The 15,101-nt window shown below is 40.8% G+C and overlaps 1 protein-coding gene across 1 annotated transcript in view; it reads right to left on the bottom strand.

The window, feature by feature from the left end:
• The window catches only part of PDZK1 (PDZ domain containing 1), an 18,322-nt gene extending 8,432 nt beyond the window's left edge, over nucleotides 1-9,890 (bottom strand). Inside the window, exon 1 of the mRNA XM_010567243.1 lies at nucleotides 9,867-9,890. The gene's annotated coding sequence lies outside the window, so the exon portion shown is untranslated. The remainder of the gene's footprint in view (nucleotides 1-9,866) is intronic.
• Nucleotides 9,891-15,101: the final 5,211 nt, after the last annotated feature.

Raw genomic sequence — 15,101 nt, 5'->3', positions numbered from 1 at the left:
AAAGTTCAAAAAAAAAAAAAAAAAAAAAAAAAAAAAATCTGTATCTAGAGCATGCACAACAATACAGGCTGACTGCTGGCTGGCCAGAAGGCAGTGTTGCTGGACAGCACTCAAGTGCCCAAGCTGAACATGAATCAGTGGTGCACCTTTGCAGTGAAGAAAGTCAACTGTATACTGGGTGGTATCAGAATGTAGCCGGCAGGTCAATAGAGAAGGGATTATTCCCCTCTCTTTGGCACTTGTGAGACCTGTCTCCAGTTTTGAGCTCCCCAAATAATTGACATACTGGAGCTAGTCCACTGAGGTGATTTAGGTTTTGGAGCACATCATAATGTTTAAGGAGGCAGAGAGAGCTGGGTCTTGGGAAGAGAAAGCAAGGGGAAGATCTTATGTCTTCAACTGCCCTAACTGGATTGTGTAGAGAACACAGAGCCAGACTCTTCCTGGAAGTTAACAGCGGTAGGATGAGAGGCAACAGACACAAGCTGCAGCAAGGAAAATTCCAATTGGACAGCCATATGGACAGCTTTTCATCTTGGGGGCTGTCAGATACTAGAACAGGTACCCAGAGAGGCTGTGGAATCTCCATCCTTGGAGATACATAGCTGAATGGGGCCCTGAGCAACCTGATCTAAGTTGGCCCCGTTTTGTATGGGGCATTGGACCAGATGACCTCCAGAAGACTTTTCCAACCTAAACTCTTCTATGCTTTTATTATGTAATGAAACTCCGGTTTGAGTGATGCATATCGTTAGCAGGAATACTACATAATGAAAGTAAGCAGTAGTTGTGACCAGGGAAGATACTTGTCTTAGGAACTCCTGCCAAAGATCCATGATGGTAGAGGAACAAGACGAGTGAAGGCAACTTCCCCCAGTTGGATAGTCCAAGTAATTAGAAAACTTGATTTGTATTTTACTGGAAAGATTTTTTTTCTGCCTCTCTCTACTGACAGAAGTCTGTGTAGAAGATTTTAGAAAATTTAGGACTATTAAGACTGTTAGAAATTAATATAGAATGGGTTAAGGTTATTAATGGCAACAGAGCTGCTCAACAGGCCATGGACAGTGTTCTCAGTCTGCCCCCTGGTATAGCCCCAGTCCAGGACCAGATTAAAACCCAGCCAAGCTAATCAGTAGAGACAGATCAAACAAAAGATGAAAAATCAGCAAGATACAGGTGCTTAGCTGGGGAGTGATTAAAATATATAGAACTTATAAAGATAAGTGTGAAATAGTTAATGGAACAACCAGAGGGGTTTTGTCAGAATTGTGTAGGTATGAGACTTCAAGGTAAAGGGGTGAGAAGATGACTGACCCAAGACGGACTTTGAAACCCACAGGATGATGACTGGACGGAACAAGAGAAGAATTGATGAGACAAGATGCTGATGAATGACAACGACATGGGAACTGAGATCAACTGGAAAATTGCAAAGACTTTGGACTGGGATAATGGGTGGTAAAAAGGTACACAAGACTGAGAAATTTTTGGAGGGTTGCCATTCACTGCGGTGGTGGCCCAACTCTGAGTTGTTAATAAAGCAAACCTAGAGAAACCCATGACTGAGAATTCTTGAACAGAATTGGCACCCCAAATGGGACTCTAGAACACAAGAGGAAGGAGACCAGGACTCTCTTTGGGCAGACCCGTAACCAATACTCAAAAGCCAGCAAAAGTATCAGGTGAGTTCACCTATTGAGACTTGGGAACAAGTGATTCCAGATATACTGAGAGTACTTCTGTGTTTAAACTTGGTCATAGGAGAAAATGGGAAATGTACCCAGCATTCAAAGGGGGACACCCCTTGCTAAGGTACTAGAAAATTGGAAAAAGATACCCCTGGCACAAATACTACAAAAGTGAAAGCTGATTACTTTGTGCCAGGAGGGATGGCCACCCCTGACTTATGATAGAGGAGGAGGACCAGCAGATGTGTGGCCTCCAAAAGGAACTTTAAGCCTCATAAACAAAAGTTCCTAAGAATGATTCTGGAAGATATGGGTAGTCAGGCTATTGACTACGGGTATATATGGTACAACTGGGCACAACAAAGACCAAAATTATTAAAAAGGAGGGCAAGCTCACATCCCTCTGCTCCGATAGCTAGGAAACTGACCTTGTCTCTGCAGGAATGTATCTAATGAGGCTTGAATACATTCTGAATCCAAGAACTGGACCAGGAGCTCCTCCTGATGTCCCTGCGGTTACTGCAGTAGACACATGAATCTTGGAAACAAGGAGATCTAGCTTCCTGGAAAAGTAACATGCCCAGGCTGAGACATGCTGCAGAAAAATGTGCACAGTTGTTATCTGGCATAGTAACAGATTATAGGCCTAATTGGAATGATATGAAAACTTTATTGTGAGAACTATTTCAGCCTGAAGAAAGAGAAAAAAATATTCCTAAAAGAAAGAGGGAGAGCCCAAAGAGGACAAGGGTTAATCCCTTGGCCAGACCAGGACCCAAATTGGAATCTGAACACTACAGAAGGAGTGAGAATTTACCAGACTGCTGTGCAGCAACTTATAGAAGCTGTACGACAGTGTGGAGAAAAAGTGACTAATTGGACAAAAGTTATGGAATGCAGGCAAAAATCGGATGAACATCCTAGTGATTATTGGGCACGATTAAAGGCAGTGCTCTTAAAATATGGGGGAATGACAGAAAATAATTTTCAAGAGCCATTACCAATCAGTGTATCTGTGGAACAGTCGGCTCTGGATATCAATAAATATTTTAAGAAGCACATGCCTGGTTGGTAGGGGGAAACCCTACCAAAAATTCTTAGCATTGCAACTTTTGTTTACGATGGTAGAGAAGAGGAAAAGCAAAAGAGAGAAGAAGAAAAGCAGAAGGAAGAAAAGAAATAAGAGTGGAAGGAGAAAGAAAGGGGAATCAGTTTACTGGCAGCTGCAATTACTCAAAATTATAACCCCAGGGGAAGAGGACGGGGATTCCCCCGTGGGAATTTTAGAGCAGGACGAGGTGGTCAGGGACGACTACCTCCTTCTGCTGCACAACTTCAAGGAACGAACTCAAATGCTTCAGAGTGTTTTTATTGCGGAAATATAGGGCACACACAGCAAGATTGTCCACTGCAACCTGTGGCAGCAGGACAACGATCTGTTCCAGCACAGCCACCGCAACCACATTCTCAATGATATTGAGGAATCCAAGGTGATCGGGATGATTGAGCCTCTTGATGGAGTGGAGGTAAATGAGTATAGACAGATTACTGCAAAGGTAAATGGAATTTTTTTTACCTTTTTGGTGGATATGGGAGCTACATTGGTATTATTAAATGACAATATTCCTCAGATTTCTGGGGAAAAAGTGATAATTAAAGGAGTTGTGGGAGAAGAATTGAAGTACCTCTCTCTCCCTTTACTTGTCATCATTTTGGCCAGAAAATTGGCATGGGGAAGATTTATAATACCTCCCAATTCACCTATTTCATTACTGGGATGTGACCTTTTGCAGGAATTTGGTACTCAGATATCTCTAGCTCCTAGTGGAATGAAATTATATTTTATTGGATCTGAAATTGCACATATTTCAAATGAAAAAGAATTGACCGAAAATATTCCACGAGGACTTGAGGTGGTACCCCAAACACTCTGTAGCACCTCAGGGGAAGATGTGGGATTGTACCTTTCTGCAGAACCTGTAGTAATAAAAACAAAGGGAGGGTTACCCCCCTCTATGAGACAATACCCAATTGGTAATGAAGCTATACCTAGTATTTAAAAACAAATTGATTCTTTTTTGAAAAAGGGGATCTTGAAAGAATATGAAGGCCCATACAATACCCCTATCTTGCCTGTAAATAAGCATCAATTAGATAAAGATGGAGATGCAGAGTATAGATTTGTACAAGATCTCTGAGCTGTAAATGAGCATGTAGTATCATTGCACCATGTTGTTCCTGATCCAAATTTAATACTAACTCAGATACCTGCATGGGCACAGTATTATACTGTTTTAGATCTAACAGGAGCATTTTTTAGTATTCCTATTACAGAAGAAAGTCACCTAATATTTGCTTTTACATGACAAGGGAAACAGTTAACTTGGATGCGGCTACTGCAAGGGTTTACTAGTTCTACAACAATTTTTTCTCAAATATTGAAAAAAGATCTGAGAGATTTAAGTTTTCCAGGCAATTCAGTATTGGTCCAATATGTTGATGACTTATTGTTGGCTAGTCACACACAGCAGGAGTGCATGAAAAGACACAGAATATCTCTATATTCAACTAGGAAGGAAGGGACACTGAGCATCTCTATCCAAACTACAGCTTTGTCTACAGCAGGTAAAGTACTTGGGATTCATATTGAAACCTAGGGAAGGAGAAGTGGACCCAAATCGGGTAAGAGTAATACAAGAGCTGCCGAGACCAATTGCAAAAAAACAATTAAAGGGATTTTTAGGACAAGTGGGATTTTGTAGATCTTGGATTCTGGGTTTTAGTGAACTACTAAAACCCCTACATGAAGCCACTAGAAATGAAGAAGTGGAACCCATAAAATGGGGACCTGAAAGGGAGAAAGCTTTTAGGATTTTGAAAGGGGCCTTATTAAAGGCACCAGCCTCAGGGATACCAGATTACACTAATCCATTTAAATTGTATTGTGTTGAAATGAAGGGAGTTACAAATGCTGTTGTAGTACAAACTTTAGGACCACATGAAAGACCAGTAGCCTATTACTCTCATATTTTAGATCCTGTGATAAGAGGCACACCATTCTGTATAAGAGCAGTGGCAGCAGCAGCTGGGTTAGTGGAGCGAACTTGAAACCTGATTCTGGGACACCCACTCACTGTCTGTGTACCCCATGAAGTTGAACTTTTATTAAAACAATATGCAGAAAAGGCACCATCTCCACAAATGGCACATTGTTATGAATTGATTTTGTTACTTACTGATAACCTGAAAATAGAGAGATGTAATACTTTGAATCCAACTACTTTAATGCCACTGCCAACAGATGGTGAAAAGGACGTACATAACTGTACTCACATTGTATACTCAACCAGCAAACCGTGGAATGACTTGAGAGATGAACCTTTAGATAACCCAGATCTGAACTTATTTACAGATAGAGCATCATATTATGAGGGTGGATTGAAGCAAACTGGATATGCTGTTACCAGAGAAACACAGGTATTATTGGCTGAACCTTTATCACCTTCTCTATGTACTCAAGGAGTGGAAATTATCACCCTTACTGGAGCAGCAAGGTATGCAATCGGAATGCATGTAAATCTTTACACTGATTCTAAATATGCTTTTAGAGTCTGTTGTGCAACAGGTGTGCTATGGAAAGAGAGAGGATTTCTCACCTCCGCAGGAAAAACCATTGCACATGGGCCAGAAATTAAAGCATTATTGGAAGCAATCAAGTTACCTTCTAAAATAGCCGTGATACATATAAAGACCCACACAAACAAGACAGAATCACAAAGGGGAATGCCCTAGCAGATCAAGCAACTAAGGCAGCAGCAAAACAGATCTTATTATTGATGGCATTGAAGTTGGAGTACTCAGAAGGTGAACTCCCTGAGATGGGAAAATTATATGATGATCTCCCAGAAGATAAGAAAAAACTATGGGAAAAACTTGGAGGAGATCAAAGTGAAGGAATCTGGACATTTGGAGGTAAACCGTTACTTCCCAAAAGGTATTTATTACCGATCACGCAATGGTACCATGATAAGATGCATGGGGGACCAGAGAGTATTGCCTTGAAGATTCAGAGATTGTGGGCAGCACCAGGAGTTTATGCAGCAACTGGTTGCTGGTTGTGTAAAGAATATGCAACTCTCCGAATTAAAACCCCATCTGGGAAAAGACCTCTGGATACATACCCTTTTCAGAAATTACAAATAGACTATGCTGAAATGCCCAAGGCATTAGGTTTTACCTCTATGCTGGTGATAGTTGATCAGCTGTCTGGATGGGTAGAAGCCTTCCCGACAAGGCAAAGTGATTCAAAAGCAGTAGTGAAAGCTTTGATTAAAGAAATTATCAAGATATGGGGTACCAGAAGTGATTGATTCAGATCAAGAAGCACATTTCTCAGCTGCAATTCTTTTGCAGATATATAATTTTTTTAAACACTAAAGCTCAATTTCGTACACCCTATCACAAGGAATCCTCAGGGCAGATAGGAAGGATGAACAGGACAATAAAAGAAAAAATGGTGAAAGTGTATAAACAGATAGGATTGAAATGGCCAGAAGCTTTAAATTTAGTTCTTTGGGATATTAGGTATACACCAAGGCAACCAATAGGAGTTTCACCTGCTGAAATCCTATTTGGGAGGATAATAGCAGTACTGGGGAACTTAAGTCCCAGCTAAGACAAGCTTATTGGATGGAGGTGAACAAGTGACCCAACATTTACTGTACTTACAACATTCATTTACTAAGTTGAGAAATCATGCATATTGGTACCGAGGATTTTCTCCAGAAGTATAGGTGCATGACATTCAACCTGGAGATGTGGTTTATATTAAAAAATTTAAAAGGAAGAACAGGTTTGAACCAAATTGAGAAGAACCTTATCTTATAATATTAACCTCTTTTTATGCCATAAAGATACAAGGAAAAGAAGCCTGGATCCATCATTCACATGTAAACATACTTCGGAAGAATTAACATCTCAACAGCAATCTTGGTATTGACTCAATTTTTGTTTTTTTACTGACACCTTGTGGTCTCATTTTATATTGCATTACCGAGAACTTGAAACTGAACGAACTGTGAGAAGTTATGGAAACCCCATATACCAAAACTTTGGTAGAGTTAAGGGAACTCAAATTAGAAATAATAGAAGTGTTGTTGTTTCCAGGAACACAAAATTAGATGGGAAGTTCCTGAAAATGTAATGCAAACTGCAAAATTTTGTGTAATGGTTTGCTCTAATCTTGAAGGTCCTTGGAATTTCAAACCTTGCTGTGAACCAAAATGGTGAATTCCTTGTGCTTATCTTTTACAAATATGTGAGCCAAGAACAGGGAAAAGAACTTGGTGTATCAGTCATGACCTATGGATGATTGGACATGGACAACATAAGGAAACAGGTTAGATGAACAATGATTGGTGGTGTTATGATTTATCTCTGAATCATGCCTTTTTGATTGAATATCAGGGTTTGATATTAGGTGTACAAGGCAAACCTAACAAGCAGGAAATTTATGATTGAGTTTTGAGAAGATCTTTTGAATATCGATCAATACCAAATTTTGAATGAAAACTAGGAAAACCTAGGAGCCTGCCAGACATAAATTGGGAAAATCATTGAAAAGACAACACACGTGTCTATAATGCAATCTATCTCACATAATGTAAATCTGTCTGATTGCTCGTTTTGTGTTACCTTACCAAACTCAGTAGGTCACAGAACTCAATTGGTAAGGGTACCTATCCCAAGGAATAAAAATTGGGAAAAATACTGGCAAAATACCACCTTCACTGATGCTCATGAGGAACATGTATGGGATATTAGTTTACCTACAGGTGCTGGTTCTCTCCCTACACAATATATCCAGAGATGTTATCCACCTGACATTAAGAACAAGAATTTATGTAAAAAATCATACGTTTGTAGGTAATTAGACTAAATGTAACACTACTATAATGATTAAGTCAGCAACTGAATTGAGTTGGGTTGGAGCAACTTCTTTGGGGGTCTTTTGGTTGTGTGGACAGAGGGCATACAAAGCTCTTGTACATTGGGACTGTTGTCCATGGATTTAGAAATATGGCCAAAAAACTTGAAGGCCTGTTTGGCATAGAACATTTTTATCATGTACTTGACAAACCAGAAATAGACAGATCCACTAAATTTCAGTCTTTTATCCATTGGTTCATACCAAGACTAGGTGTAAGTGAATTGGAAAAGGTGATTTCGAATGTTTCTGGTGAAATTGAGAAGTTAGTCAATTATGCTGCTCATGGGTTATTAACTTTACAAGAAGAGTTTCATGAGTTACCTAAGTTGACTCTTCAAAACCATATGGCATTAGATATTCTTTTGGCATCACTAGGAGGAGTATGTATGGTGTTAAATGTTAGTTGTTGTATGTATGTAGACCATACTGGAGAATTGCTGACCAACGTGCATAAAATATGGGAAATACGTTCAAGGATGCAACAAATAGTGAAAGATGATACATCATGGGGATTTGCAGAAATCTTTTCTTGGCTCATGTCATGGTTTCCAAGCATAGCAACATGGTTGAAAAAGGGGATTGTGATACTGATTGTAATTATTGTGATTTTTGTGTGTGGATTAGTTTTAGTACAAAGTTGTATTGCTTGTTATATGAGCATGATGAATAAGATTAGAGATACTGCCTGGAATTATTGTAGTTATTACAATTGCAGGTATGCAATTGAGTAGAATAAAAACAAAAGGAGGGAACTGTAGAAGATTTTAGAAAATTTAAGACTATTAAGACTGTTAGAAATTAATATAGAATGGGTTAAGGTTATTAATGGCAACAGAGCTGCTCAACAGGCCATGGACAGTGTTCTCAGTCTGCCCCCTGGTATAGCCCCAATCCAGGACCAGATTAAAACCCAGCCAAGCTAATCAGTAGAGACAGATCAAACAAAAGATGAAAAATCAGCAAGATACAGGTGCTTAGCTGGGGAGTGATTAAAATATATAGAACTTATAAAGATAAGTGTGAAATAGTTAATGGAACAACCAGAGGGGTTTTGTCAGAATTGTGTAGGTATGAGACTTCAAGGTAAAGGGGTGAGAAGATGACTGACCCAAGACGGACTTTGAAACCCACAGGATGATGACTGGACGGAACAAGAGAAGAATTGATGAGACAAGATGCTGATGAATGACAACGACATGGGAACTGAGATCAACTGGAAAATTGCAAAGACTTTGGACTGGGATAATGGGTGGTAAAAAGGTACACAAGACTGAGAAATTTTTGGAGGGTTGCCATTCACTGCAGTGGTGGCCCAACTCTGAGTTGTTAATAAAGCAAACCTAGAGAAACCCATGACTGAGAATTCTTGAACAGGCTGTCAAAAGATCGAAGTTGTGTTGTAGAGATTAGCCACTAATCACAGCCTAATAAATCCTAAGAAAATTAATCTGTTTCTGTGTAAAGAGTTCTTTGCAACTTTGTGTTTTAATTCTTTTTATATCACCTGTGTGACTAATGTATGTGGGAGCTGGCCTTTTTCCTTTTCCTTTTTTTTTAGAAGTAGCTGGGAGCCAAATCCTTCCATGACAGCAGGCTACTGTGCAATAGCCTCTGTGGCTACCCATGCTACAGACCGTTTGCTATTGAAGCTAAAAGTGCATTGGTGAGGTTAGTTGGGCAGCATATAGAACAGTATGGATGTGTGGTGGGGGTTTGGCACAGATGTCACTGAAGCTGGAAAATATGGGGAATTTCAGCATGCAGGGGTAGGAAGCCTGCAGATCATGATTCACTTTGTCAGGTGCCTTGTGCTTTTTTGAGTCTCTGTGTAGTTGCACTGGGGCTAACTCCATATAGGGATGGACTGCCCTATTTTTTTGGACATTGTTTGGAACACACCAGACTGTATTGATCGCAACTACAACTCAAAGCAGTTTTTCTTGACAAACACTGGGAATCAGTGGTACTTCCTGAAATTAACATGCAAAACCAGTGGCATACAAAACTGGAGAAACAGTAGACTTTTAAGGAAAAGACTATTTCTTTGTATTTAGAAATGGAGGGAAGGTTACAGTGCACTGCATACTACTCTTTTTAATCCATGAAAGTTTTACATGCAAAATTATTGGGATCATAAAAAGGCATTTTCTAAGGGAAGAGGGATTAGCAAAAAAGGAATTTCTTACCTATGTTTCTGTGTGGAGCAGCTTGCACAGGAATTGTCTTTTGCTGCCCCTCCTGTGGCTGTACCTATAAGTAAGACTGGACTTTGCTTGGGCAAAGGTTGATTTAAAAGATGATTTATTTAACCAAGCTTCACTGAATATGTTCAACACCTTGATAGGCTGTCTTGTCCTGGCCTGCATAAATGCTAATCACATGCACTTCTCAGCAGCTTTGAATTTTGTTCTACTGATAATTATACTCAAAAATTTAGTCAAGCAAGTCATCGGAGGCAAGCCTGATCTTTGCTCTGGGCAACAGCCTTCTCCAGCTGCAAGAAATGTTTTAAAGGCAGCACGTTTGGATTGTGGATTGACCTGGGCCAGCAGCATTTGACTGCAGATCAAGAGGTTCAAATCTGTGCACCCCATGCTGGATGCCAAAAAAATGGACTGTGATGGGTTAACCTTAGCTAGCAGCCAGATGCCCACTGAGCTGCTTTCACTTCCCTACTCCAGAGGACAGGGAGAGAAAATAGGATGAAAAACCTTGAAGAATTCAAGATAACAACAGTAACTGGGAGAGATACAATAAAAAAATGGGCTTGTCGTTGAGGGGTGGCCCTGACTGTTGAGGTTATCATACATGTGAAACATACATTGCAATCAAGTGACCTATTGTCGTGGTTTAACTCCAGTCAGCAACTAAGCACCACACAGCTGCTCGCTCACTCACTTCCCACCCAGTGGGATGGGGGAGAGAATTGGGAAAAGAAGTAAAACTCCTAGGTTGAGATAAGAACGGTTTAATAGAACAGAAAATAAGAAACTAATAATGATAACACTAATAAAATGACAATAGTAATAATAAAAGGATTGGAATATACAAGTGATACACAATGTAATTGCTCAGCACCCACCAACCAATACCCAGTTAGTCCCTCAGCAGTGACCCCCCCCGCCCCCACTCCCCCCCCAGTTTATATCCTAGATGTGATGTCACACGGTATGGAATACCCCTTTGGCCAGTTTGGGTCAGGTGCCCTGACTGTGTCCCCTCCCAACTTCTTGTGCCCCTCCAGCTTTCTCGCTGGCTGGGCATCAGAAGCTGAAAAATCCTTGACTTTAGACTAAACATTACTTAGCAACAACTGAAAACATCAGTGTGTTATCAACATTCTTCTCATACTGAACCCAAAACATAGTACTGTACCAGCTACTACAAAGACAATTAACTCTATCCCTGCTGAAAGCAGGACACCCATGTGAGTGAAGTCTCCCTGGAGGTAGGTGGCTGGGGTATCAATATGGTGAGGCCTGGCAAATTGGCTATACTGGACCACTGCTCTAAACCTGTCGAGGCAAGCGCTATGCGTTTGCCATGGTGGAAGCATCTACTGGGTGAGTGGAGACATACCCTGTAAACCACGGCAGTGCTTGAAATGCCATCCTGAGCCTTGAACGTCAAGTTCTGTGTCATGATACCCCAGAAAGAATTGAGTCAGTGCAACTCATTTCTGAAATAACCTCATACACTCCTGGCCAAGAAACATAGCATTGATTTGGCGCATCATGTACCCTATCATCCACAAGCCTCTGGAAAGATTGACCCATACAATGGATTGTTAAAGACTATGCTGAGAGCATAGGGCGCTGGGGAATGGAAGCAGTGGGATGTAAGGTTAGTAGAAGTCATTTGGCTGGTTAACACCAGATGCTCTAACTGCCCTGGTTCTGCCCAAACAAAGACCCTACGTACTATGGGAGGAGATGAGATCCCTGCAGTATATATAGGTAAGTGCCCGGGAAAGGTGGTGTGGGTTGCTCTGCCTTGGGAAAAGGAAAGCCCATTTGTGGGATTGTCTTTGCAATGAAAACTGATTAAGAATAGATCAAAGGCAGCTTTCAATATGTCCTATCACCCATGTTACCAAAAAAATTATCAGAAATAACCATTTTCTGGTAGTTGTAAGGGATCACATGGCTTCCTCAGCTTGTTGGTAAATGGAGAGAAGCACCTGTGTTCTTAACTTTGGTACTTGCTAGGATCTCTGCCTTTAGTTAATTCACATGTTTTGGCAAGTCCTAGCTTCCTTCCCCCAAAGCAAAAACTTCTCACTTCCTAGTGCTTCCAGCAGGTCACCTGGAATTTAACACTGACTCTAGACATGTTTTGGTATTGTCTTTCTGAGGCACCTTCTTTTGATCTTCTGGAATGCTTTCAAAGAACTTGACTTGAGCACATAACAGAATGTGCCTTAGCATCCTTATCCACACAGCCTTCATAACAAGCTGAAGAGCTGCCTAAATTCAAGGAAGTGTGAAATGCTGTGCTGGCAAGTGGCAATGGCGAGGGTGTATGGTATTTCTCCTAGTCAGCACTAGAAATAACATGAGGTGTGCCACACACCTTCTAGTAGCCTGAAACTGGGGGTACACATGGCTTGTTCCAGAGTCTCACAGTGCTGGCACAGTGCTGAAGAGTGGAGAGAGCCAAACCTGGCACAGTTGGTATTGTGTCAGGGTGTAGGTTCAGTAAGCGGTATTTACTAAAGTCTCCCTCTTTGCCAGGAAGTATGTGGCCCATATCACTTCCTGGCCCTGTTTTGGACACAACCATAAGAGGGGTTTGTGCCCATTGGTGCCAGGATGATGGCCCTTATTTAACTTAATCACTCACATCTGAAGAGTTTATACAGATTTATGTCTAGGATTTAAAAAAAAAAAGGGGGGAAAAAAAAAAAAAAAGATATACCTAGCCTGTGATCACTTCTAATTTTAAGTGGTTTTTGTTTTTTAAATTGTGAATCACCAAGGTTGTGTTAAGAGATGGTGAAGAAATCACTTTCATGGCTGTTCCACCCAATGAGAGGAGTGGAAAACAGCTGTTAATGAAAGATTGGTGAAGCAGATCTTTAATGTTTATATTACTACTGTAAAGTTACAGAGGTCAGCTGATTAAAAGGTGCCTTTTGTTATTAACACAATTGTACAAGAAGTCTAACCTTAAATTTTAATGAATACAGCTCAATATGTTTGGTTCTGAATATAAAGTTGTGCTCAAATGATATGTATCAGTGCCAGCATTGTTCTATTGACAAAAGGTTTATACAGATATTTTTCTGTAAAAATAGTCCCTTTCTTAAATCTTTATGATGGTGACTATACTGACCACAGCTGAACTTTCTTGCCTGGGAGCATGTACATTCCTTAAAGATTGATCTAATGATTGATCTAAATAGTGCTAAATAGTATAAAAGACCTGCATCGCTTGCTGTATACTTGCTGACCACAAGCTCACTAGTCTCCTTGCAGTGCCATCCTTTTCTTGGATTCGTAACAAACTAGTTAATGAAAATTCATTTTCAAATGCAGCACATTGGGAGAATACAGACTTATTTGTGTCATCTGCTGACTCAAGCTGGGACAATTGTAAAGCTATCCCTTACTCCCTGCATAAAATGATGCCCTTGCAGCTGATTTACGGAAAGGTGGTACACCTTATCTAAGCCACCGCAACCCACAGTATTAACAAGAGGAAACATCACTTTCAATTTATATTAATATGCAAGGCTAACTGTGATGGCTGAAAGCTGTGATTCGCAATCTCTGTCAGGTAAAGATACGCTCCCTGAAGAATCTGTTGTTCCCATCTGAGGGGGGCAGTGGCCGCTTCAGCTAAGCCTTTCGTTCTGCAGCTAAGTCTGACAAGGATTGTGAATCACAGCTTTGGTGTGGTTTAAGGTCTCCTTCAGTAGAAGGCATATTTTATTTGTCCTTGTATTTAAGCTGTTCAAGATCAGTACAGCCCTTTCCCTTTGCCCCTTATTTTGCCAGTGATGGTTTTTCCTCTTTAGATTGGTAAGTATTATATAAAGCACCATGTGATTTGGTAATACGAATATTTGGTTCACTGAAGTCCTCCTCAATCATGAGGCAAAGTCCATTTTGAGCTACCAAATGAATGTTCATCAGTCATCCTGCACATAGCCAAGTGGTAATTTTTTCTTTCTCTTCTGGTGACCACATGCTCCTGATATGGCAAAGAGAGTCAGGGAAAAAAGGGGATGCAAAGAGGAATGACATTGGAATCCTGCTGGTTTGTAGACTTGCAGAAGAAAAGAATACCCTCCTTCTAGCATTTTGGGCTTATCTCTTCCTAAAAAATGGGGTGTCATGCTTTAACCCCAGCTGGTGTGAGCCCCTTGCAGCTGCTCACTCACGTCTCTCACAGTGGGATGGGGGTGAGAATCAGAAGGGTAAAACTGAGAGAACTCGTGGGTTGAGATACAGTCAGTTTAATAGGTAAAGCAAAAGCCACGCACACAAGCAAAGCAAAAGAAGGAATTCATTCAGCACGTCCCATGGGCAGGCAGGTGTTCAGCCATCTCCAGGAAAGCAGGGCTCCATCACGCGTAACGGTGACTTGGGAAGACAAACCGTCATAAGTCCGAATGTCCCCCCTTCCTTCTTCCCCCAGCTTTATATGATGAGCATGATGTCACATGGTCTGGAATGTCCCTTTGGTCAGTCGGGGTCAGCTGTCCCGGCTGTGTCCCCTCCCAACTCCTTGTGCCCCCCCAGCCTCCTCGCTGGTGGGGTGGGGGGAGAGGCAGAGAAGGCCTTGGCTCTGGGTAAGCACGGCTCAGCAGTAACAAAAACATCTTGGCATTATCAACGCTGTTTTCAACACAAATCCAAAACATAGCCCCATACTAGCTACTGTGAAGAGAATGAACTCTATCCCAACCAAAACCAGCACAGGGCGTGGGGAAATATCCTATTTGCTATACCTGTGTTTGCAGCAAATAAAGGTATTCTATTATCCTCTGGAGCTGTCACTAAAGAATTACAGTGGCAGTCTTCTTCTCCCAGGCTTTGATCTTTGCACTTTAAATATTGAATTGTCTTCCCTAGTGACCTTTTTACTGGAGAATATATACTATAAACAATGCTTTCTTGTTTACCTATTCAACAAATATTCTCTATTGATCACGAATTTTTTTTTACTGAGTTAACTGTGAGGGTTGTCTCTGCAGATCCTTTTGCTGTCATGTCAGGCTGAAATCAATGTTAAAAACTGGAAATTTTTGTTGAAGCAAAAATTCAAAGGTCTTAAAAATAAGGAATTATGTTACCTAAGTAGACTTTTTGGTGGACCTATGTATTTGTTCATAGCAAATGGCTGTATGCATGTGTATTATATTCACATGCACACATAGCAATCAGGCTGTATTCAAGACTGTTTGGATAACAGCA

This window comes from Haliaeetus leucocephalus, unplaced genomic scaffold (assembly GCF_000737465.1).
Source record: "Haliaeetus leucocephalus isolate CR32 unplaced genomic scaffold, Haliaeetus_leucocephalus-4.0 Scaffold228, whole genome shotgun sequence".
NCBI lineage: Eukaryota > Metazoa > Chordata > Aves > Accipitriformes > Accipitridae > Haliaeetus > Haliaeetus leucocephalus.
Note: the sequence above shows the minus strand (reverse complement) of the source record. Positions and strands in the feature narration are given on the sequence as shown.